The sequence below is a fragment of the Homarus americanus genome, unplaced genomic scaffold (assembly GCF_018991925.1).
Source record: "Homarus americanus isolate GMGI-L3 unplaced genomic scaffold, GMGI_Hamer_2.0 scaffold32678, whole genome shotgun sequence".
NCBI classification, from domain to species: domain Eukaryota; kingdom Metazoa; phylum Arthropoda; class Malacostraca; order Decapoda; family Nephropidae; genus Homarus; species Homarus americanus.
Genome location: NW_024740562.1, coordinates 2,294 through 27,441, shown reverse-complemented (window position 1 = coordinate 27,441; position 25,148 = coordinate 2,294). Strand labels below are relative to the sequence as shown.

The 25,148-nt window shown below is 43.7% G+C and overlaps 4 non-coding genes and 1 pseudogene across 4 annotated transcripts; 1 reads left to right on the top strand and 4 right to left on the bottom strand.

Annotated features, from left to right (window-relative positions):
- Positions 1–3,526: 3,526 nt before the first annotated feature.
- LOC121875470 lies at positions 3,527–3,641 on the bottom strand. The gene has a single exon (XR_006090609.1). It is a non-coding gene; the product is annotated as a U5 spliceosomal RNA (small nuclear RNA).
- Positions 3,642–7,416: 3,775 nt separating this feature from the next.
- LOC121875466 lies at positions 7,417–7,579 on the bottom strand. Its single transcript, XR_006090606.1, has one exon. It is a non-coding gene; the product is annotated as a U1 spliceosomal RNA (small nuclear RNA).
- A 4,088-nt stretch (positions 7,580–11,667) lies between these two features.
- On the top strand, positions 11,668–11,840 carry LOC121875468 (annotated as a pseudogene).
- A 679-nt stretch (positions 11,841–12,519) lies between these two features.
- Positions 12,520–12,682, bottom strand: LOC121875467. Its single transcript, XR_006090607.1, has one exon. It is a non-coding gene; the product is annotated as a U1 spliceosomal RNA (small nuclear RNA).
- Positions 12,683–23,254: 10,572 nt separating this feature from the next.
- Positions 23,255–23,370, bottom strand: LOC121875469. The gene has a single exon (XR_006090608.1). It is a non-coding gene; the product is annotated as a U5 spliceosomal RNA (small nuclear RNA).
- Between the last annotated feature and the right edge of the window lie 1,778 nt (positions 23,371–25,148).

Sequence of the window (25,148 nt, the reverse complement as noted above, 5' to 3'; positions counted from 1 at the left end):
CATTCGCTGGTCGAGAATGATTTATATAGAACATACCTCAGGTGCTAGACAGTATGTAGGGTGAAATAAACCCAAAGTCAAGATAGAAGAAAGAATAGGTTCTAGTTAGTTTAATAGGAACACTATGTATAAAATGAAATAGATAGTCAGCCAATGGTCACAAATAACTGGAATACCCAAACTATTGTAAATAAAAAACTCTGTATCATTCTTTTAAATAAAATATATTCTTATTTCTCTCTTTTTCTACTTCCATACTTAGTACTAGTTGCGGGACCTGCTTCTCGGCCTTTTGGCTGAGCTGTGTGCTGGATGCCATCTTGTACTGAATTCCCGGCCAGGCAATCACGAATGTATCGTCAAGAGGCAGATGAGGGAGGAGCAAAGGGTTTGCCATTTTCGATTCCAGTGTGATGTGCAATACTGCCCCAGCAAAGAGAGGCTTGATCAACCACAAAGTAGCCAGACATGTCCGACAGTGGAGGAGGAGGAGGAGAGACAATCAACGTCAGGTGGAGCAAGGACAGCGGAACCAACAGGATGCCTTTTGGCTAAGATCAAAGTGTAGTATCTGTTCTTATCAGCTTAACGGGGAGTACATAATCAGTGTCCTTTTTACATAGAAGAAAGAACACAGATTTGGACTTTCTAAGAGGTGAAAGTATGAGAGTTGACTATACTATATTTTAGGAGGCGGGCAGGGAACCCGGTATTTCTCCATTGCTGTGGTTATTACTAAGCCCATGCAGTGAGAGGAAACATACCGGGGGTACCCCAAAACCTGGTCCCGGAACCGGAAAGGTAACCCGGGACCCCACGTGGGTGCTTCATTGTACCATGCTTTGGGATTTTGTATTTGCAGGCATCCTCGCAGAGCGTCCTTAGCGGAGCTGGCATAATCGACGAAGAGTGTCTCTAATTTCAAAGCATCAAGTATCTGCGGCATCCCAACGTGTCGCTGGAAGGGTTCCTTGAGCTTCCAGTATTCACCACAAGTTCCTCCGCTGAACTTCGGCGTCGGCCTTTGGGAGAACCTCATATTTTCTAACAGTTCTCTCACCCAGCCCTCGGACCTCGGCAGGTCGTCCTTTTGGTCCTTCATCAACGTTAGTGGTTTCGGTGAGCGAGCTTGATGCTCGGAAGTACTACTGCGCTCCCCCTGGTGAAATGTTCCCGGCTCCGCGGTTAAGGTGAGCACCGGGAGTCCTCTTGGAGTATATAGCGTTTCTTCGTCAGTTTTGGTTTGAGGAAGGTCGTGTCTCTGGTAGTGATAACACCTTTCCGCGATCTTCTGTTGTTGTTGAGCAAACGGCTCACTTCTCTCCATATCATTATCATCATCTGCGCAGTGTTTCCATTTTCGTGTTATGATCATGTAAATAGAAGTTTTGGTGCTATTTCATAAAATCCATCTGGAGCTAAGTGTGTGCTCCACCATTACCGAAATGAATTGTAAACCTGTCTGGGGATTTTACTGAAAGAATATTATTTTAACGTAATATAAAACAGTACAGTATATTTCAATCCAAAGTTTCTCAAGTTCAATCTTTTACTTAAAATACTGTACTTGCAAGTGGTTTATGGGAATAAGATTAGTAATTTGCCTAAAATAAACACCTTGCATGTATATTGTGACGGTTCAGTTGTGTCAAGTGGCAGGGCAGGGTGTGGGATCCTTATAAACCAGTACACAGAACAAGGTACTGATGACACGAAAATTGGACAACGGCCGAGCAATTTTAGATCATCAACACAAGCCGAGTTATATGCATTGTTAGTAGGATTAGAAAATGTAAAGAGGAATAAAGATATATATTTTTTTGTTGATAGTAGGGAAGCTTTAGATTCTTTGAGCAGCGGGAGTTCAGTCTTTGAACACATTATTGGTTTATGTAGAAAAATTGGAAATACAATAAGGAAAAAAGGCCATAGTTTTCGATTTGTATGGGCCCCTTCACATGTGGGGATTGGTCTTAATGAAGCAGTAGATATAATAGCAAAAAGAGTCACGGAAAAGGCCGAGATTGACAAAATATGTATTAAAACTTTGAAAAAATTATGAGCAAATTGCGGAAAATACAATCAATAGAAGATAATTTAAAAAGGAATGAAATATATGAGAAAAGTGAAACAATGAAACATTACTATCATGTTCTCATGAACACAAATTTTACAAATAGGAAAGATAGGAGCAGGTGGAAAGATTCGGTGTGTATGAGGTTAAGATTCGGGTATAAATATTACTAGGAACTTGGAGCCGAGAGAAGTGAACGGGATATGGAATGTAGAGTTTGTAGAACATCCAGGTCCCATACCCTGCCACATGGGATGCCCATTTCTTAATGTATATAGAAATGCCCAGATAAATAATGTCTCCAAGCAAATAGAATGGATGCTTAAAAATAGGAAAGTAGATGAATTCAAGAAATATAGAAATTTTGCATCTGGAATATAACTATGTACTATACAAGATATATCTGTATTAGGGATTTATGTGAGTCCTGAGAGGGACATTCCTGGACTGGGGTGGCGGATGACTTAAGTCACTTCATCCCTTTGAGATGTATTTTTTTTTATCTCAATAAACGTATCAATCAACTACGTGAAAATGAGACTACGAACTCATTTTACTTTCCTAAGATCCTTTTTTCAAACTTCGCTGTGACTGAGCTATCGAAGACCAGAATTAAATTGATTTCAAGGTTCAAGATGGCAGTCCCTGGTGAACGTTCCGGAGCGTTAGACAAGTAGTATTAGGTTACACCCGTTAGATTTTCAGAGATACGTGGCCTGAGAGTCCCCTTCAGGATAATTAATTAATTTCTTAATTAACACTCTTACAACAATTTCACCATGAACATCAGATTCTGTGATGTTCATATATGAAAAGGGGGTGACTTCAGCCACAGTTAACAATTACTGGCATCTCTAGGGATGACGTCAATGATACCTCATTCTTAAAGTAGATTCTACCCTGACTTATATTGACAATTTCACTAACAGTAAATACAATAGAAGCTTTCAACATCAGTCACAAAGGATCTTGAACGCTTCATCTGTAATCAGACATCTCTAAGTTGACGCAAAGTAAGGGTGTTCTCTCACCAATTCAAATTTCATGAACACCCTGTGCGGTATTTTGGAATACCTGAGTCTCCCCGGAGGACTCCGTTCTCCCGAAGTGGTTAGAGAACAAATATTTCAAGTAGGGAACTCAAAAGGTTTACAGATTTCAATTCAATTTCAATATTTTTTATTTCTTGATAGAGGAAGCGGGATCCTAGTGCTGTCCCTAGGTACCCTTGGTTTGTTTGAAGTCTAGAGCAATTTTTAATAAGTGCATGAAATTAATTTTATGACAGATCTGTATTCTCCCAACCTGATTTAGATCTGTAATAGTCGGGATAATTGTTCCATCCAGGACGTTGTATATGTGAGTAGATTTTTTTTTTTTACTACATTAGATCGCATACACTTGATTACGACATTGTATGATTATTTTCAGCTAATTTGAAATAGTTTTGTGAGCCCATGTGAATGGGCTAAGAAAAATTAATTAAGACTCATTGAGTTGTTCCCCCCCACGGAAATCTTTAGTAAAAGGCGAAAGATTTATGCGTTTTGAAGGGAAACCAGAGCTATGGTCGCAAAGTTGTTCAAGACCCCAACAAACATTAACTTAGAACATACTTGGAGTTGTAGTTCCAGTCAAGAAAGACATTAAAGGTTTTATTGTCCAGTGTCTAGAAGAGTTTTAAAATAAGATTTACAAGTCCTTCGTAACATTTAAGACTACCGTGATTGGCAGTCAAAAGTGGTATTACTTAATGTGGATTTTCTTTAAGAGGATTTAATTTACATAATTCCTTTAAATCTGAACAAATATAGCAAATCAACGAGAATGTTATTGTTACAATGTTATGACTGCGCTTCAACTAAGGTCTTTAAGGGCATAACTTAGTTCATAAATGTTCTGTTATATAATATGGCCCTCATTGTGCAACCGTTTAGTCATAATTAATAATCTAATATAATGAAAATAAACCTGGATCTTGATTATAGAAATGCTTTTATTCTTATGTAATATAAGTTATTTTAATGGTGATAACCACCGGTCTCTCATGTCTACCTACCACTATTACGCCTGTATGAAACTGGTAACTTCAGGTCCGCAGGAGTAGCAGTCCAATAAATCTTAAAAAAAAAAACAAAAAAAAAAACATTAAATAATTATTATAGCGCTTGAAATACTATCTACTGTTATATCAAAACATGAACGAGAAGAAAAGTCAAAAGCTAGCGAGCTACAACTTAAATTATTAGTATAAAAGATCAATAAAGAATTTTAAAATACAGCATGTCTAGTTGAGCCCGGATACTTTTACTCTCCTAATTTCCTTCAAACTTTCCCCTCATTTACGTCCACCTAACCCCCCCCCCCGCCCCAATACTTCCAAAGTACTTCCAACAAAAACCCAGCAACAAATATTAGCCCTTCATCCTTATCTACAGGCTTCAAGTCAAGTTTGATAACGTAAAAAAAAACAAAAAAACATAGGAAAAAATGCTTCTGTAACAGTGCCATGTAAATTGTCATGTTTTAGAGAAAATCTATGAGAATCTAGTTTAGACAATATTCCTGCCAAAAAGCCATTATAGAGGCATATTACACCAAAAAGAGCCTGCCTATGTGCCTACATCTTAGCCAATCACCGTGACTTCTAAGTGTGACGCGAAAGGCGCAGCTGAGCTGTTTTTTTTTTTTTTTTTTATTGGACACCCCCTTACATCCTTGTTTAAGGTGAAGCGCAGAAGCGTTTACAGCGCCCAACAGGGAAGCATGCTAAGTTCATGGTTGATGATGATGATGGGATGGAGAGAAGAGAGCCATTGGCTCAAGAAGGTGGAAGACGGTGTAGGAGGAATATGTCTCATGAGTTAAGGGCGTAGAAGCCAGAAGAGTCAAGGGCGTAGAAGCCTGAAGAGTCAGTGGTTTATGTCAAAGCAAGTTATTGGAAGCTCAAACAACTTTCCCTGAATACGAATTCGCAACTTTCGATTTATAGCAGGTACCTACTTTGCTGCCAGGTGAACAAGGACCAAGGGAAGCTGGCAAGTGTGTCGGAACAAATTTCCACCGACCCGGGAATCGAACCCGTGACAACTGGCTTGCGAGGCAAGAGCGGTACAGCTCTACCCACAGGCGCCCCAGCTGAGCTGATTTGCTGAAAATTAGCGTCTCCTACCCAACTACAATTGGGTTGTACAGTAATAAGGTTGAACAAGAGGACAGAACATGATTATGTCTCGTTGGCAATTATGTTTATTGCAATGGTAATTACTTATCTATTTTCATGATAATTTCCGATAAAACGGTTTTGATGGTACAATAAAAGCAGGTACTGTAAATATAGTAGGTGTTACAAGAAATATTAATACTTAGACAATAGATTTTTTTTAAGAGATGATTTAAAGGAAGGGAGCGTAGGCTTTGCTCGGATGTGTGGGGGTAAGTTGTTCCACACCTTCACATCGTGATATTTTATGGAGGAGTAGCTCTGGGTGCCTTAAGTTGTATCTCTGATTATACCGGAACTGGAAATAATTATTGTCAAGCAAGTGATTGATAGATTCAGATTTGCCCCCGAGGGGGATAGTTTATTGGGCACCCCCTTACATCCTGTGCAAGGTGAAGCGCAGAAGCATTTACAGCGCCCATCTGGGAAATATGCAAAGTTCATACTTGCCTTTATGACTCGTGTATTAAGGGGTAAAAGCCTGAAGGGTCATAGGTTTTGTCAAGTTACATAAAGTGAGAGAATGATGAGTGCGTGGGGGGAAAGTTCCCGGTACATTTCATCTGTTTATGGCAAAGCGTGGCAGGTCCCTAATAATGTCAAGTGCCAGGCCTGTCACTAGGAGGAGGGATATCTGGTCAGGGAGGGAAGAGGTGTTGGTAACAGCTAGGGACCTGTAGGAGGTGGTCATAGGGCAAGTGAGGATGTAGTGAGAGAGGGTGTGAGAGTCGGGTTGGCCGCAAAGTTTACAAACAGTGCGGCCAGGCTCAGGGTTGCCAATGTACTCCCATAGGTACCTGTACCCTAGGTGCAGTCTCATGTACATAATCTGTTGAGATCGAGTCAGGGATTGATACTCTTTGTAGTGGCGGTTGTCGTCACCGGTTACAGCGTCATAGTGGCATAGTGTGACGCTACCCCATTGCTTCAGGTGTGTCCAATTTTCATCGAATGCCTCTCGTTGTGTGGCGTGTATGCGAGATTTGAGATGACTCAAGGAGAGGGCGAGAGCGGCTTCAATATCTTCTTCTTGTGTAGCTTCTTTGGCAAGCCGACCTACAGTGTCACAGGCAGTTATTCTTATAAGTGACGGGATCTAAATAAACTTGACACGGAAGTCATCAGTTTGTTCTAGCCCGGCGACGGCGGCTAGGGTGTGTTGGGCGGCAGGGGAGGAGGGGGAGGCTAATTTGAGCCTCGCTAGCGCCGAAGTGCTGTCACTGATTATAAGGAGGTTCCAGCGTTCAGTGCGAGCATACAGTAGGTCGCCACCTCATGAATGCCCGCGAGGATGGCTATGCTTTCAGGATCAGTGGAGGAGGCCCAGTCGTGGACCCTGATTTTCCTGCAGGCCTGGCGCTCAGGAATCCACACAGCTGCCCCAGAGCTGCCCAGCGTGGTAACAGACCCATCACAGTAGACGAGGATAGGAGGGTGGGAGGTCTTAAGAGAGGAGGCGACATCATTAATCTGCTCAAGGCAGTTAAGTTTGAGCATATACCGGAGTTGGGTGGATTTACGACCAGGGAAAGTGTGGACGACAACATCAACACTCGGGGAAGTCCACGGCGGTAGAGGCGAATGAAAAGTGATTGATAGATTTGTAAACAAAGGGGCACAGCAGTAGGTGTTAACATCTTCGAATTTAAAAATTTTCAATATAGCTAATTTTTTATTTGTGTGATCTGTTTTTTTTTTCAAGTAGGTCATTGTCCGTACAACTCTCTTTTGTGCAGTAACCAGAGATTATGTTTTTGAAGAGCTAGAGGCCCCCCCCTCCCATACTGTGTGACAGTGTATCAGGTGTTGGTAAACAAGATCATGATAGATTTCTTTCATTGCTGTGACAGTGAGTGACTGTCGAGTGTGATACAGACTATTAAAAAAAACCCAACTTCTTTCAATATTATGAGTTACTAGGCATCAATTAGAGAGTTTGAAAATCTTTCATTCACACGTAATTGTCAAAATATAAATCATATAAAAGTAGCGTAGAAAAAAAATTCTTTGCTGACCTTAAGCATAAATCAAGTACTATTTATTAACAGAGGCCTTGTTAACCTGTAAAAATACGCCGTTGTACCTTATATTTCTTATGTAATCCCTTATGAATTGTGTAAGGGGGATAGCGCGAACGCAGTCCCCCGCTAACAAAAATTGCGCACTCGAGTTAACCACATTTGGGTTAATCGCAAGGGTCAGCATCACCGGAGTGCAATGGTGAGCCTCGCCCTGGGAAAACCGCCTTCGTGATCACGGTATCTCCTGTGCCAGGTAAGTATGCCCTGAATTGTTCATCCTAAACCCTAACCTAACTTGACTGACTATCATTGTGCTGAACCATCTCTCTTATGTTATTTATTTAAATTTATAAACCAATTATATGATAACTTTTTATATAATTCGTAATATGCTAAAATAAAAATTGTCACATTAAAAGTGAGAGGCATATGATGGAAATAAACAAGTTTGGCTTTATAAACTATTCATTTCCATCAAAACACAAACATACGGGGTTAGAAAATTTTAACTATTGATAATTTTTTCGCGTTTTTCTTGTGTCTAATTCAATATGATTTCCCATTAGATCCAAAATAAAGTAATTAATAGTATCTCAACCATCAACTTTAGATTAATTTGCCAGGATAAGTTTGTATAGAGGTAAGCCAAGTTTTCTTCTGTAGCAAATTGATCCTGAAGTTTCTTCCTCTCACAATTAAGTCGTTTGGGATATTGCTTATGTACTTTATCTATTAATTATGAGGAACTTGCTATCCAGTGAGGGCTATCCCTCCTAATATAAAACTGAACATTGTGGAAATACTTTATTTGGCATAGTAATGAGATCAATATAGCCCAGAATCATTTTATTGGAAAATTAACTAATAACCAAACTAGAAATTGATACAATTCCAAATTTTCTACAATTATATGCAATAAATATTTATACTTGAGGAAGCATTTTACAAATACTTCAGGAACTACTTCTCTGGGCGGAGCTTCATTTTTTCATGAAGGTTGGCATACACGGTTCATAAAGTAATTGTCTCAATCATTTAGGCACTATCATTTTTAGTGCAATTTATACTTTTCATAATGCAAGGGAAATTAGTTTTCCAGCTTCTATGTAAAAAATAAAATAACAAAAACAGCGGGTGTATTGTTGGTATCATAGTTAAAAAACATTGGCAACCGGCGTATCTCTTCATGGGGAAAGTACAGTGTAGGGTATGCGTCCTTCAGTCTGTCCCTCAAACATGCCAGTTTCTTCCTTCACTAACACTGGTCAATAATGTTCATAAAGAAAAAAGAAAGAAAGAATGAAAGAAAGAAATAACGAACAAAAGTGATTTTTTTTAAGATTAAGGAAAACTAAAAATTGTAAATGGTAATAGTAATAATAATTGGGAATATAATTACGGTTTTTGTTATTATAGATTACTAGTGTTGATGTATAAGGAGTTTGACTGTTTATCTGCAAACAGAACTCTAGATAAATTCTTGTTGCACCAATTTAAAACTAAAGTAAGGTTATTGTGTAATGTGCATTGCTTTGATTGCAACACAGCAATCGTCATCGCTTCTCGGCCTTTTGGCTAAGATCAAAGTAATATTTTCAGTTTGATTATGTTGTTTAATCACGACATCGGTGATTTTCCTGCAAACACGACCAGGAAAATCACCGATGTCAATGATTGCAAACAGATCCAGAGGCTGTACAAATACAACCGTCGCCGAGCAATACGGCTAATTGCCGATGGGAACGGCGCAAGATGTGAAATAAGCAAGGAGAGAATAGAGGAACACTTCCAACACATGATGGTTGAAAAGGATTGTGACCTAAATTCCGTGGAGCACATTCCCGAACCGCCAGACGACAGACCAGAGATGGAAATGCAGCCCTTCACAGAGAAGGAAGTATTTACAAAACTAGCAGCAGCAGAGAATTCGTCACCAGGTGAAGACAGAATATCATATGAGAACTGGAGAAAGGCTGACCCAAGCTGCCAAGTTATGGCAGCCATATTCAACGTGTGTCTCAGAGCCAAGAGAATACCAGACTCCTGGAAACGATACAGAACAATACTTGTCCCCAAAAAAGGGGGTAACCCAGAAGTCGTTTCAAATTGGAGGCCTATAACACTGAGCCGCACAATATACAAGGTGTACACGGGATGCCTCACAGCACGACTCAGATGGTGGCTCGTTGACAACAAGGTACTGTGCGCTGCACAAAAAGGATTCATGCCAAGTGATGGGGTGATAGAACACAACTACATACTTCAGCATCACATGGACAATGCACGACGGAACAATGGCGATACCTGCATAGCAGCACTCGACTTGACCAATGCATTTGGCTCAGTGTCACTGGACCTCATTAAAAGAGCGCTCAACCGTATAGTGGTGGGACGAGATTTTGAAACAGTAGCAGGAGACATCATCAGTGGCAAGACGACAATAATCCTAACAAAGGAAGGAGAAACAGAAGAGATACCAGTGCAATGCGGTGTGCAACAGGGGTGCCCAATAAGTGGTCTCCTGTTCAATATAGCGGTCGAACCACTGTTGCGGAAAATCGCGGCCGAAGGAATGATACTGAACCAACAACACAAGCACCCATGCTTAGCATATGCAGACGATATAACCATCATTACAAAACAGCAAGATAATCTACAGCAACTCCTCTACATAGCAACAGAACAATGCAGTAGGATGGGACTGGACCTAAATCCTAGCAAAAGCTCATCATTGCACCTGTCCGGACGAAGACCTCGAGGAATGCGCCAGACACAGTTCTACGTTGGAGAAACGCCCATTCAATGGAAGAGCGATGGCGAAGCAACGCTCTTCTTGGGACGACCAGTTTGGTTCCATCTTCTGCCAAACATCCAAACAGTAGAGGAACTAATGCAACTCGGGACCAAAATACTGACAAGCAAGCTAGCACCGTGGCAGAGAATAGATGCAGTCAAGACATTCATGTTCCCGGCAGGAGTGCATGCAATGAGGACTTGGCAACTGAGGAAAACAGACTGGGCACACCTGGACAACGAAATGAAGACAATGCTTAAACACACGCTACATCTACCGTCAAGAGCGTCGAATGAGTACTTGTACGGAAGCAGTAAAGCTGGAGCGTGTGGTGTCCCACTCGCGGCAGAAGACTCTGACATTTTCCTGGTGGATACCGCATATAAATTACTCACGGGACCGGATCCTGACGTCAGGGAAATAGCCAGAGAAGAATGCCGGCGAGTGGCAACAATGAGAACACGACAGGAGCCAAGCATGACCGACGCGTGCATGTACTTAACACAGGGAGAGATGCAAACGCGAGGAGGAGACCACCAAACCATCTGGTCTAGAGCCAGGTGTGCCTCAGGCCGAATGGGGGTTTCCTGGATAGCAGAGGGAGGAGACAACATCAAGATAAAATGCACTGACTCCATCATTGAAGAAAAAGATAGAAGGAAGGTAGCCAAAACCATCCGGAGCCAGCGACGACAGATGAGAGATGAAGTTCTGCAGAATAAGCCTGACCAAGGGAAAGTGATGAAGCTCGTAGCACAAGAGAGAGCATCATCAGCATTTGTTCGAAATGGAGCGTATACAACCTTCGCAGACTGGCGTTTCATACACCGAGCAAGACGGAACCTACTCCCCGTCAATGGAGCGAAGCGAGGCCAGAATAGGGATCGGAGATGTCGTCGTTGCAATAGAGAAGAAACGCTCCCACATGTAGTAAACCACTGCATGATACATTCTCGAGCCATGCAAAAGCGACATAATGCCCTGGTGGATAGAGTACGAAAAGCCGCAGTAGGTCGACATTGGAAGATCATGTCGGCAAATGAACGAGTACCAGGAGCAGCAGACAATGGACGTCCAGACCTGGTGATTGAAAGGAACCGAGAAGTGATCCTGATCGACGTCACCTGCCCATTCGAGAATGGACAAGAGGCATTTAAAGAACCAAGACTGAGGAAAGAAGAAAGTATGCAGAACTAGCAGCAGAGATGAGAAGACAATACCAGCAGGTGAAGGTGGCTGCATTCATAGTGGGACCCCTGGGAGCATACGACCCGGAGAACGAGAAGCTGATGAAGAGACTGGCATCAAAGGGATACCTGCGCCTCTTCAGGAAAGTGTGTGTAAGTGATGCCATTCGCTGGTCGAGAATGATTTATATAGAACATACCTCAGGGGCTAGACAGTATGTAGGGTGAAATAAACCCAAAGTCAAGATAGAAGAAAGAATAGGTTCTAGTTAGTGGAATAGGAACACTATGTATAAAATGTAATAGATAGTCAGCCAATTGTCACAAATTACTGGAATACCCAAACTATTGTAAATAAAAAACAATGTATCATTCTTTTAAATAAAATCTGTTCTTATCAGCTTAATATCTGATACGATCCCCATGTGGGATCTTCGATATTAAACTGATTTTTGGATCATGGCGAAGTGCTAGGGGCTTGCTCCATCTTTGCCGCGGATCGGCCCGGTATTGCAGTATCTCCGGGATCGGTCCACTCCCCATGGGGAGAAATTAAAGCAAATATATTACATTTTATTTAAAGATGGCCATGGGCATATAATGTCTTATAATCGCTGTATATATGTCACGGTCAGACACAGGTGCGACTTCTTTCTGGGTTGCAAAAAAGCAGGATGTAATTGTCCGTTTTTTCGGTCCTTGGTAGGTTACAATATGCGGAGTTACACATGCATGAGTATGATGTGACAAACATGGATAAGAGGTGTGTTAGGACCTGGCAAGGATAACGTTGGATATAACATTAGGATAAATTCAGGCTCATTTCACAACATGAGTACAGTTAATATTTTGAAGTTCTCTATTGTGTCATGAGGACATAACACTCCATTTTTCTGTCTCAATCAAAGTTTTTAATCTCAAAAAAATGTCTCTATAATATACTGGAAAAAAATTTAGATTAACACGTTTTCCTAACAGACTTTTAAAAACTTCTTTCAGTATTATGAGTTACTAGGCATCAATTGGAGAGTTTGAAAATCTTTTCATTCACACAAAATTGTCAAAATACAAATCATGTAAAAGTAGCGTAGAAAAAAATTCTTCGCTGACGCTTAAGCATAAATCAAGTACTATTTATTAACAGAGACCTTGTTAAGTGGTGCAAATACGCCGCTGCACCTTACTTTATATTTCGTTTAGAGTCCCTTATGATATGTATAAAGGGGATAGCGCGAACGCAGTCCCCCGCTAACAAAAATTGCACACCCGAGTTAACCACATTTGGGTTAATCGCAAGGGTCAGCATCACCGGAGTGCAATGGTGAGCCTCGCCCTGGGAAAACCGCCTTCGTGATCACGGTATCTCCTGTGCCAGGTAAGTATGCACGAACATGATCATCCTGAACCCTAACCTTACTTGACTGACCATCATTGCGCTGAACCTTCTTTTTTATGTTATTTTCCTCATTTTACAAACAAATAAAATGATTACTCTTTCTATAATTCGTAGTATGCTAAAATAAAAATTTCCAAATTAAAAATAAGAGCATGTGATAGAAATAAACAAGTTTGGCTTTATAAACTTTATTCATTTACAAACATACTGGGCTAGAAAATGTTAACTATTGATATATATTTTCGCGTTTTTCTTGTGTCTAAATCAAGATGATTTCAAATTAGATCCAAAATAAAGTAATTAATAGTATCTCAACCACCATCTTTAGATTGATTTGCCAGGATAAGTTTGTTAAAGTATAGAGGTAAGCCAAGTTTTCTTCTATCTCAAATTGACCTTAAGTTTCTCCCTCTCACGATTAAGTCGTTTGGGGTATTACTTATAATATCAATTATGAGGAACTTGCTATCTAGTGAGGGCTATCCCTCCTAATATAAAACTGAACATTGTGGAACTACTTTCTTTGGCATAGTAACAAGATCAATATAGCCCAGTATCATTTTATTGGGAAATTGACTAATAACCAAACTAGAAATTGATACAATTCCAAATTTTCTTCAATTATATGCAAGAAATGTCTATACTTATGTAATCATTTTACAAATACTTCAGGAACTACTTTTCTGGGCGGAGCTTCTTTCTTCAATTCAATTTCAATTTCAATTGTTTATTCCATGATAGAGGAAGCGGGATCCTAGTGCTGTCACTAGGTACCCCTGTACAATGACACCAGAATCATCTGGCAAGTGTGAAAAGTATATACAGTATAAATATTATAAAGGGGCTTACTAAAGCCTAAGGAAGGAAGGATGTTCCTTTAACACATAATTAATATTATTTACAAAATATCTGGCCAGTATTGGGAGGATCATCGTGTCTCCGTCAGGGGGTCGTGGAGTGGTGGTCCAGCAGGCGTCACGGAAGCGTTGTGTGTGGGGACATCTTAGGAGGTAGTGAATATGGGTGCGGCTGTCAGGTCTTCTGCATAACGCACAAGAGCGTTGCTCAGGGGATGTGGGGATACCAATCTCCCAAGCAAAGTCATACCCAATGATGATACGGGCAGCAATCACGTCCCCCTTCCGCGACCCTTTCCCGTAGACGTACGAGAGGTCAAGAAGTTTACGGAGGACATCGTACCATGTGGGCGGGGAGTCCAGGGGGATGGCTGCTTCCCGAGCTTCTCTCTGTTTGCGGCGGATTTGGGTCCTAATCTGTAAGAGTGTTCGAGGAACAACGTAGTCAGGTGTGGCCTTGTTGCAGCCAGTCTTGGCAAGGTCATCTGCTGCCTCATTCCCCAAGATACCGACATGACTAGGTATCCATAGGAATGTCACAGGACGGCCTTCATCCTGAAGTGTGGATATTAACCCTCGTATTCGGAGGATGAGGTCCTTAATTTCCCCAGATCCAAATGCGATCCCGTCGAGAGCAGACCTGGAATCGCAGCAGACAAGCAAGGGGCAGAAACCATCTGCTTCTTCCTCAGCGAGAAGGGCAGCAAGGAGGGCTATTAGTTCAGCCTGAGTGGAGGATGCCCCGTCAGAAACTCTGAGAGACAGTTTGATAGGCTCAGGGCATGAGGACGGGAGATGTAGACACCAGCCCCGGCCCTACCTGTAGCGGGGTCAACAGAACCATCAGTGTAGAGGACGACCCTACCTGGGGACCAGTGAGCGATCCTGGAGAGGTGGTATTTGCAGAGAATAACAGGGTTCACCTGGGATTTCGGGAGCGGTCCACCGAGGGCAATCACTTCAGGTTGAAAATCCAGCCAGGGAGAAGGAGACGAACCAACAGCAGGGGTGACAACAATATCAGGCAGGAGGTCGTGTTCCTGAAGGGCTCGGATGAGTGACCCTCGCCACTGTCTTCTAGATGGAGGTCGGTCTCGAACAGCAGTAGTCAAGTTGGTTTGGACATAGTTGCCCCTAGGATCCCGTAGAATGGAAACGGCAGTTTTTAGGTAAAACTCCTGGACACGATCCTGTAAAGGGGAAAGACCAAGTTCGTTATATAGAGAAGTAGAGCGTGTCCACTGAGGAGCCCCAAGGATGATACGAGCAGCTTTCCTCTGGATAACTTCGAGACGGTTGACAGCAGTCCGACTAATGTTGACGAGGGCAGGGGCGGCGTAGTCGACACAGGAACGGACAAAAGACTTGTACATGGTGAGAAGTACAGGGATGCTGGCACCAAGGGAACCCCTGCACATGGTAGAGAGGGGAGCGAGACGCCGAAAACATATGTCTCGAAGATAGCGGACTTCAGGGATCTGACAACGTGTGCGAGTTACATACACACCCAGGTATTTTGTCTCATTAACCCAGTCCAAGGGCGTTCCTGATAAGAAAAGGGGTGGAGGTACAACACGACCGTGCCACATGGCTTTTGTTTTCGCAGTTGAAAGAAGGAAACCAAGTGAATCACACTCTCTGGAGACCAGATCAAGGGCTTCCTGCATGCTGAGGTAGTCAGGGGCTTGGAGGAGGACATCGTCGGCATATCCTGAGTGGACAACTTCTGTCGGCCACGGGAGTGATGCAATGGAGTGCATGAGAGTGTTAAACAAGGTGGGACTCAGGACTCCACCTTGAGGGGTGCCGAGGTTCATTTCTTGAACAGGAGACATAGAGCCTTCAACGCGAACCCGGGCCTGACGTCCAGTGAGGTAAGAGGCGATCCATTGTAGAAGTCTCCCTTTAACCCCTAACCGTGCAAGTTCAGCTAAAATGAGGGCAGGCTGAGCCGTATCAAAGGCTCCCTTGATATCAAGGAAGACGGAGACGCGGGCAGTCTGATTGCAATAAAAGGAAGCAATGGAGTGTGCTGTGCTGCGATGTTGAATGAAACCATTGAGGGAGTTGTGGAAGCCGCCTATGGTGTGAAGAAGGCGACGATGGAGTATCCTCTCCATCATCTTGCAAACACAGGAGGTAAGACTAATGGGTCGATATTTCCCAGGATCTCCCGGCTTAGGGATGGGGATAATAGTGGCATTTTTCCAGTTGGACGGGAGAACCCCATGTTCATAAGACATATTGTAGAGAGCAAGCAAGGGGCCGTTAGGAATATTAGTACAGGCGTTGAGGACGGAGTAGGTTATCTGATCATCCCCAGGAGAGGTGTCTTTTCTAGAGCGACGAGCACTGTCAAGCTCGAACTGTGTGATGGGATGATCAGTGGGGGCAGGGGAGGTAAGAGCAGCACGAACAACAGGCTCAGACGCATCGATGCGGGCCTGCACTGCCTCCTGCATTGGATCTGGAAGTGCCTCAGGGGAGGAAGCTCGTGCCCAGTCCTCCATTAAAGAGCAGGCAAGGGAGGCGGGGTCAGGGTGGGGAGGAGGCCTCCGTCGAGTACCCCGTATAGCATTAATCCGATTCCATACATAAGAGGGTGACGACTGGAACGATAGAGACCCGTGAAGGATAGCCAGTCCGCCTCACGTATCCGACGGCGCTCCTGAGTTGCAAAGGAGCACCAATTTTTGAAGTCTTCCCAGTCCTCTGGAGACCGAGACCTCCGTATGGCAGAGTGGAGATCACGGGTTACCTGCCGGAGATGTCTCATGGCAGGGATACGATACCAGTAGTTGGTGGCACTTCTGGGGTGACGGGGAGGGCGTGGAGGGGTAGCGCGATTGACAGAGTCATACACGGCATCAACAAAATCAGCGCTGTAAGAGTCAAGGGACTGAGGGACAACATAGGAATCCGCCCAGGTAGAAAGGTATTGGGTAAAGGGAGGAACAGCATCTTGTGTGAGACGAAGGCGAGGGGATCGATAAGGAGTTGATGTCGGGGCAGAGAAGGAGAGCCTGAGATGGGTAGTAACGGCAAGATGGTCACTATACAGAGCAGGCTCGGTGCAGACGGTAGGATGAAAGGAAGTATGACCGTTCAATAGTAAGCCAACATCAAGGAAACTATGGGGGAGGCGAGTAGGATCGTCAGGACAAAGAAAGTGAACATCATCATCCCCATTAAGAAACTGTGAGAGATGTGATCCATTAAGGGTACATGGAGTGGGATGATCCGGAGTAAGAGTGGGATGGCGGGCATTAAAGTCGCCAAGAACAATAGTGGGAACCCCATCATGGAGGTCGTGAAGCACCTGGGGGTCCAGAGAATCACTCTTGAAATGAACATTGACTACACGAAGGGTCCGGTCACCAAGAGTAAGGGAGACAGAAAGTAATTCAGACGGGGGTCCATGTGAGTCAGGTGAAGGGAGACGAACAGATGGAATGGTGTTACGCACAAGGGTGAGGAGGCCACGAGCCTGCCCACGGTACCGAGGCAGGGTGTAAACAGTATAGCCAGAGAGGCGGAGTGGAGTAACATCGTCTGTGATGGTTTCCTGAAGTAGAGCAACATCTACTTGATGGGAGAGCACAAACTGGGCGAGGTCTGTCCGGCGAGGTCTAAGTCCCTGGATGTTCCATTGTAAGAAGAGGAGGGAACGGCCTCCGGTGTGAGATGAGTCGGAGGGGCTAGACAGGGCTCCAGAGGAGGTACCAAATTCTGTTGAGAGAAATGGAGAGGGAGGAGTGGGAGAGCGAGGGATGGATCCTCCATCTCGGGAGATGGAAGGAGGCGGGTCATCAGGGCTTGCAAAATGCGCCCCTGTTGGGTCAGGGTGTCCAGAATGAGTTGTTGTTGCTTCTGCAATGTCGCAATTGTTTTCACAAACAAGTCGAGTTGGGCTGAGAGAAGGTTGATTTGCTTGGAGTGGCGATCCAGACGGAGAGTGATTGTTTCCATAGAACCAACTTGGTGTACCTGTGCATGAGCTGGAGGTGGCGGCGAGGATTGCCGAGGGCCCGACTGGGCATGTGGTGGTGGTAGCGACGGAGAGGGACGGTGAGGGTTCAGTTGAGTAAGAGGTGGTGGTGCTGGTGAGAGACAGCGGGGGTCCGGGTGGGCAGGAGATGGTGGTGACTGTGTGGCAGGGCCGGCAACGACCTTGTTCCAAGAACGGTAGGGAGAGGGAGGGAGGGGAGAAAGGATGGGTGGTAGGGGTGATGGAGGGGGTGGTAGAGGAGAGGAGATCAATGGGAAATCCTTGGTGGATGGAAGAGGCGGTGGTGGATAGGATTGAGGTTTGGTTGACAGGGGCTTCGTCAGAGACGAGGGCGGTGGTACAAGGTAAGTTTTCCCCGGGCGAGTGCCAGGACGCTGTGGGCAATTGGCATTCCAGGCGTGGTGACTGCCATGGCAATTGACGCACCGTGGAATAACTGGGATTTTGTTCTGAATTTTCGATTTGCATTCCACTGTGTCGTGAGGACCTGCACAGAAACCGCAGGCGACCATCCTCGTGCACTCCCAGGTGCGGTGTTTCCACGATTGGCAACGACCACAGATTTTCGGGGTTCCGATAAATCGGTCGAGAGGACAGTTGTGAATTGGTCCTACATTCACCTTCGGGGGGAGGGGGCCCACCCACCAGCCGATGAGTTCGTTGGATGGACGTTTGGAGACCGGGTTGATGCGGCGTTCCATGTCCAGTAGTTGTGGGAGAAGAGGGCGAAGATCGTCGATAGGGATCTCCCAGGGTACGTGGCGAACCATTACCTTGGTACGACGAGTTTCTGGGGTGATGATGGTGAACTTCAGCATCACCTCCCCCTGGGGAGCAGGAAAGCCCACCTGAGTGAGCAGGCGTACCGTCTCGTCCATTTGTGTGGTGACTATCACGGCTGTGGGACCTCGGCGGAGGCGAAGTGTTGAGTCCTGAAGTGGAGAGCAGTGACGGAAGAACCAGGTCGTCCGTGTGCTCAGAGGCAAGTCCCGAGGGAAGGCGAGACGACGAAGGCGCGACGGGGCAGGGAGACAAAGGGAATCCCCTATGTCCATCGTCGGCGGAGGGTCGGTCATTGAGCCACATGTAGGCTCACTTGGGGACCCCGATGACAGGAGTCCACCCTCTACAGCCCCAGAAGGGGTGCAAGGGGGAGCCGTGGCCCCTGCTGGAGACCCTGACTTCTGAGGTTTCTGCTTCTTCTTTGACGTGTCTTCAAGAAGAAAGTCGTCAGCATCACTGTCACCTACTGCCGCCGTTTCCAACGAACGGGAGCGTTTAACGGCGGGCATAGGGCACGTTGGCAACACTGCAGTCAGGTGGAGTGGTAATGACGTCACACTATCACACTGCGCATGCGCAAACTTGAAAAACTTTGCTCAGAGGGATCGGGTGGTAGGACCAGATGTTTTATCCCCAAAAAATGACAAAGTCCAAAAGTAACAAAAAAATATATGCCACTGTGTTGATATCCTTTGTCTTACTATAGTTGTCTGCACAGGCTGGGATTGGTAGACGCTCTGAATTCGTCAGAAATACGAATTTTAAGGAGCAGTCTCTTACAGCCTTTGTTGACACTACGCACGCATGCGCGTTCTTGACCGACGCATGCATTTACTTAACACAGGGAGAGATGCAAACGCGAGGAGGAGACCACCAAACCATCTGGTCTAGAGCCAGATGTGCCTCAGGCCGAATGGGGGTTTCCTGGATAGCAGAGGGAAGAGACAACATCAAGATAAAATGCACGGACTCCATCATTGAAGAAAAAGATAGAAGGAAGGTAGCCAAAACCATCCGGAGCCGGCGACGACAGATGAGAGATGAGGTTCTGCAGAATAAGCCTGACCAAGGGAAAGTGATGAAGCTCGTAGCACAGGAGAGAGCATCATCAGCATTTGTTCGAAATGGAGCGTATACAACCTTCGCAGACTGGCGTTTCATACACCGAGCAAGACGGAACCTACTCCCCGTCAATGGAGCGAAGCGAGGCCAGAATAGGGATCGGAGATGTCGTCGTTGCAATAGAGAAGAAACGCTCCCACATGTAGTAAACCACTGCATGATACATTCTCGAGCCATGCAAAAGCGACATAATGCCCTGGTGGATAGAGTACGAAAAGCCGCAGAAGGTCGACATTGGAAGATCATGTCGGCAAATGAACGAGTACCAGGAGCAGCAGACAATGGACGTCCAGACCTGGTGATTGAAAAGAACCGAGAAGTGATCCCGATCGACGTCACCTGCCCATTCGAGAATGGACAAGAGGCATTTAAAGAAGCAAGACTGAGGAAAGAAGAAAAGTATGTAGAACTGGCAGCAGAGATGAGAAGACAATACCAGCAGGTGAAGGTGGCTGCATTCATAGTGGGACCCCTGGGAGCATACGACCCGGAGAATGAGAAGCTGATGAGGCGACTGGCATCAAAGGGATACCTGCGCCTCTTCAGGAAACTGTGTGTAAGTGATGCCATTCGCTGGTCGAGAATGATTTATATAGAACATACCTCAGGTGCTGGACAGTATGTAGGGTGAAATAAACCCAAAGTCAAGATAGAAGAAAGAATAGGTTCTAGTTAGTGGAATAGGAACACTATGTATAAAATGAAATAGATAGTCAGCCAATGGTCACAAATAACTGGAATACCCAAACTATTGTAAATAAAAAACTCTGTATCATTCTTTTAAATAAAATATATTCTTATTTCTCTCTTTTGCTACTTCCATACTTAGTACTAGTTGCGGGACCTGCTTCTCGACCTTTTGGCTGAGCTGTGTGCTGGATGCCATCTTGTACTGAATTCCCGGCCAGGCAATCACGAATGTATCGTCAAGAGGCAGATGAGGGAGGAGCAAAGGGTTTGCCATTTTCGATTCCAGTGTGATGTGCAATACTGCCCCAACAAAGAGAGGCTTGATCAACCACAAAGTAGCCAGACATGTCCGACAGTGGAGGAGGAGGAGGAGAGACAATCAACGTCAGGTGGAGCAAGGACAGCGGAACCAACAGGATGCCTTTTGGCTAAGATCAAAGTGTAGTATCTGTTCTTATCAGCTTAACGGGGAGTACATAATCAGTGTCCTTTTTACATAGAAGAAAGAACACAGATTTGGACTTTCTAAGAGGTGAAAGTATGAGAGTTGACTATACTATATTTTAGGAGGCGGGCAGGGAAACCGGTATTTCTCCATTGCTGTGGTTATTACTAAGACCATGCAGTGAGAGGAAACATACCGGGGGTACCCCATAACCTGGTCCCGGAACCGGAAAGGTAACCCGGGACCCCACGTGGGTGCTTCATTGTACCATGCTTTGGGATTTTGTATTTGCAGGCATCCTCGCAGAGCGTCCTTAGCGGAGCTGGCATAATCGACGAAGAGTGTCTCTAATTTCAAAGCATCAAGTATCTGCGGCATCCCAACGTGTCGCTGGAAGGGTTCCTTGAGCTTCCAGTATTCACCACAAGTTCTTCCGCTGAACTTCGGCGTCGGCCTTCATCTGCGCAGTGTTTCCATTTTCGTGTTATGATCATGTAAATAGAAGTTTTGGTGCTATTTCATAAAATCCATCTGGAGCTAAGCGTGTGCTCCACCATTACCGAAATGAATTGTAAACCTGTCTGGGGATTTTACTGAAAGAATATCAATATTTTAACGTAATATAAAACAGTACAGTATATTTCAATCCAAAGTTTCTCAAGTTCAATCTTTTACTTAAAATACTGTACTTGCAAGTGGTTTATGGGAATAAGATTAGTAATTTGCCTAAAATAAACACCTTGCATGTATATTGTGACGGTTCAGTTGTGTCAAGTGGCAGGGCAGGGTGTGGGATCCTTATAAACCAGTACACAGAACAAGGTACTGATGACACGAAAATTGGACAACGGCCGAGCAATTTTAGATCATCAACACAAGCCGAGTTATATGCATTGTTAGTAGGATTAGAAAATGTTGTAAAGAGGAATAAAGATATATTTTTTTTTGTTTAGAGTAGGGCAGCTTTAGATTCTTTGAGCAGCGGGAGTTCAGTCTTTGAACACATTATTGGTTTATGTAGAAAAATTGTAAATACAATAAGGAAAAAAGGCCATAGTTTTCGATTTGTATGGGCCCCTTCACATGTGGGGATTGGTCTTAATGAAGCAGTAGATATAATAGCAAAAAGAGTCACGGAAAAGGCCGAGATTGACAAAATATGTATTAAAACTTTGAAAAAATTATGAGCAAATTGCGGAAAATACAATCAATAGAAGATAATTTAAAAAGGAATGAAATATATGAGAAAAGTGAAACAATGAAACATTACTATCATGTTCTCATGAACACAAATTTTACAAATAGGAAAGATAGGAGCAGGTGGAAAGATTCGGTGTGTATGGGGTTAAGATTAGGGTATAAATATTACTAGGAACTTGGAGCCGAGAGAAGTGAACGGGATATGGAATGTAGAGTTTGTAGAACATCCAGGTCCCATACCCTGCCACATGGGATGCCCATTTCTTAATGTATATAGAAATGCCCAGATAAATAATGTCTCCAAGCAAATAGAATGGATGCTTAAAAATAGGAAAGTAGATGAAATATTCAAGAAATATAGAAATTTTGCATCTGGAATATAACTATGTACTATACAAGATATATCTGTATTAGGGATTTATGTGAGTCCTGAGAGGGACATTCCTGGACTGGGGTGGCGGATGACTTAAGTCACTTCATCCCTTTGAGATGTATTTTTTTTATCTCAATAAACGTATCAATCAACTACGTGAAAATGAGACTACGAACTCATTTTACTTTCCTAAGATCCTTTTTTCAAACTTCGCTGTGACTGAGCTATCGAAGACCAGAATTAAATTGATTTCAAGGTTCAAGATGGCAGTCCCTGGTGAACGTTCCGGAGCGTTAGACAAGTAGTATTAGGTTACACCCGTTAGATTTTCAGAGATACGTGGCCTGAGAGTCCCCTTCAGGATAATTAATTAATTTCTTAATTAACACTCTTACAACAATTTCACCATGAACATCAGATTCTGTGATGTTCATATATGAAAAGGGGGTGACTTCAGCCACAGTTAACAATTACTGGCATCTCTAGGGATGACGTCAATGATACCTCATTCTTAAAGTAGATTCTACCCTGACTTATATTGACAATTTCACTAACAGTAAATACAATAGAAGCTTTCAACATCAGTCACAAAGGATCTTGAACGCTTCATCTGTAATCAGACATCTCTAAGTTGACGCAAAGTAAGGGTGTTCTCTCACCAATTCAAATTTCATGAACACCCTGTGCGGTATTTTGGAATACCTGAGTCTCTCCGGAGGACTCCGTTCTCCCGAAGTGGTTAGAGAACAAATATTTCAAGTAGGGAACTCAAAAGGCTTACAGATTTCAATTCAATTTCAATATTTTTTATTTCTTGATAGAGGAAGCGGGATCCTAGTGCTGTCCCTAGGTACCCTTGGTTTGTTTGAAGTCTAGAGCAATTTTTAATAAGTGCATGAAATTAATTTTATGACAGATCTGTATTCTCCCAACCTGATTTAGATATGTAATAGTCGGGATAATTGTTCCATCCAGGACGTTGTATATGTGAATAGATTTTTTTTTTTTACTACATTAGATCACATACACTTGATTACGACATTGTATGATTCTTTTCAGCTAATTTGAATTAGCTTTGTGAGCCCATGTGAATGGGCTAAGAAAAAATTAATTAAGACTCATTGAGTTGTTCCCCCCCACGGAAATCTTTAGTAAAAGGCGAAAGATTTATGCGTTTTGAAGGGAAACCAGAGTTATGGTCGCAAAGTTGTTCAAGACCCCAACAAACATTAACTTAGAACATACATGGAGTTGTAGTTCCAGTCAAGAAAGACATTAAAGGTTTTATTGTCCAGTGTCTAGAAGAGTTTTAAAAATAAGATTTACAAGTCCTTCGTAACACTTAAGACTACCGTGATTGGCAGTCAAAAGAGGTATTACTTAATGTGGATTTTCTTTAAGAGGATTTAATTTACATAATTCCTTTAAATCTGAACAAATATAGCAAATCAACGAGAATGTTAGTGTTACAATGTTATGACTGCGCTTCAACTAAGGTCTTTAAGGGCATAACTTAGTTCATAAATGTTCTGTTTTATAATATGGCCCTCATTGTGCAACCGTTTAGTCATAATTAATAGTAATCTAATATAATGAAAATAAACCTGGATCTTGATTATAGAAATGCTTTTATTCTTATGTAATATAAGTTATTTCAATGGTGATAACCACCGGTCTCTCATGTCTACCTACCACTATTACGCCTGTATGAAACTGGTAACTTCAGGTCCGCAGGAGTAGCAGTCCAATAAATCTTAAAAAAAAAAAAAAAAAAAACATTAAATAATTATTATAGCGCTTGAAATACTATCTACTGTTATATCAAAACATGAACGAGAAGAAAAGTCAAAAGCTAGCGAGCTACAACTTTAATTATTAGTATAAAAGATCAATAAAGTATTTTAAAATACAGCATGTCTAGTTGATCCCGGATACTTTTACTCTCCTAATTCAATTTTCAATTTCAATTGTTTATTCCTTGATAGAGGAAGCGGGATCCTAGTGCTGTCACTAGGTACCCCTGTACAATGACACCAGAATCATCTGGCAAGTGTGAAAAGTATATACAGTATAAATATTATAAAGGGGCTTACTAAAGCCTAAGGAAGGAAGGAAGGATGTTCCTTTAACACATAATTAATATTATTTACAAAATATCTGGCCAGTATTGGGAGGATCATCGTGTCTCCGTCAGGGAGTGGTGGTCCAGCAGGCGTCACGGAAGCGTTGTGTGTGGGGACATCTTAGGAGGTAGTGAATAAGGGTGCGGCTGTCGGGTCTTCTGCATAACGCACAAGAGCGTTGCTCAGGGGATGTGGGGATACCAATCTCCCAAGCAAAGTCATACCCGATGATGATACGGGCAGCAATCACGTCCCCCTTCCGCGACCCTTTCCCGTAGACGTACGAGAAGTCAGGAAGTTTACGGAGGACATCGCACCATGTGGGCGGGGAGTCCAGGGGGATGGCTGCTTCCCGAGCTTCTCTCTGTTTGCGGCGGATTTGGGTCCTAATCTGTAAGAGTGTTCGAGGAACAACGTAGTCAGGTGTGGCCTTGTTGCAGCCAGTCTTGGCAAGGTCATCTGCTGCCTCATTCCCCAAGATACCGACATGACTAGGTATCCATAGGAATGTCACAGGACGTCCTTCATCCTGAAGTGTGGATGTTAACCCTCGTATTCGGAGGATGAGGTCCTTATTTTCCCCAGATCCAAATGCGATCCCGTCGAGAGCAGACCTGGAATCGCAGCAGACAAGCAAGGGGCAGAAACCATCTGCTTCTTCCTCAGCGAGAAGGGCAGCAAGGAGGGCTATTAGTTCAGCCTGAGTGGAGGATGCCCCGTCAGAAACTCTGAGAGACAGTTTGATAGGCTCAAGGGCATGAGGACGGGAGATGTAGACACCAGCCCCGGCCCTACCTGTAGCGGGGTCAACAGAACCATCAGTGTAGAGGACGACCCTACCTGGGGACCAG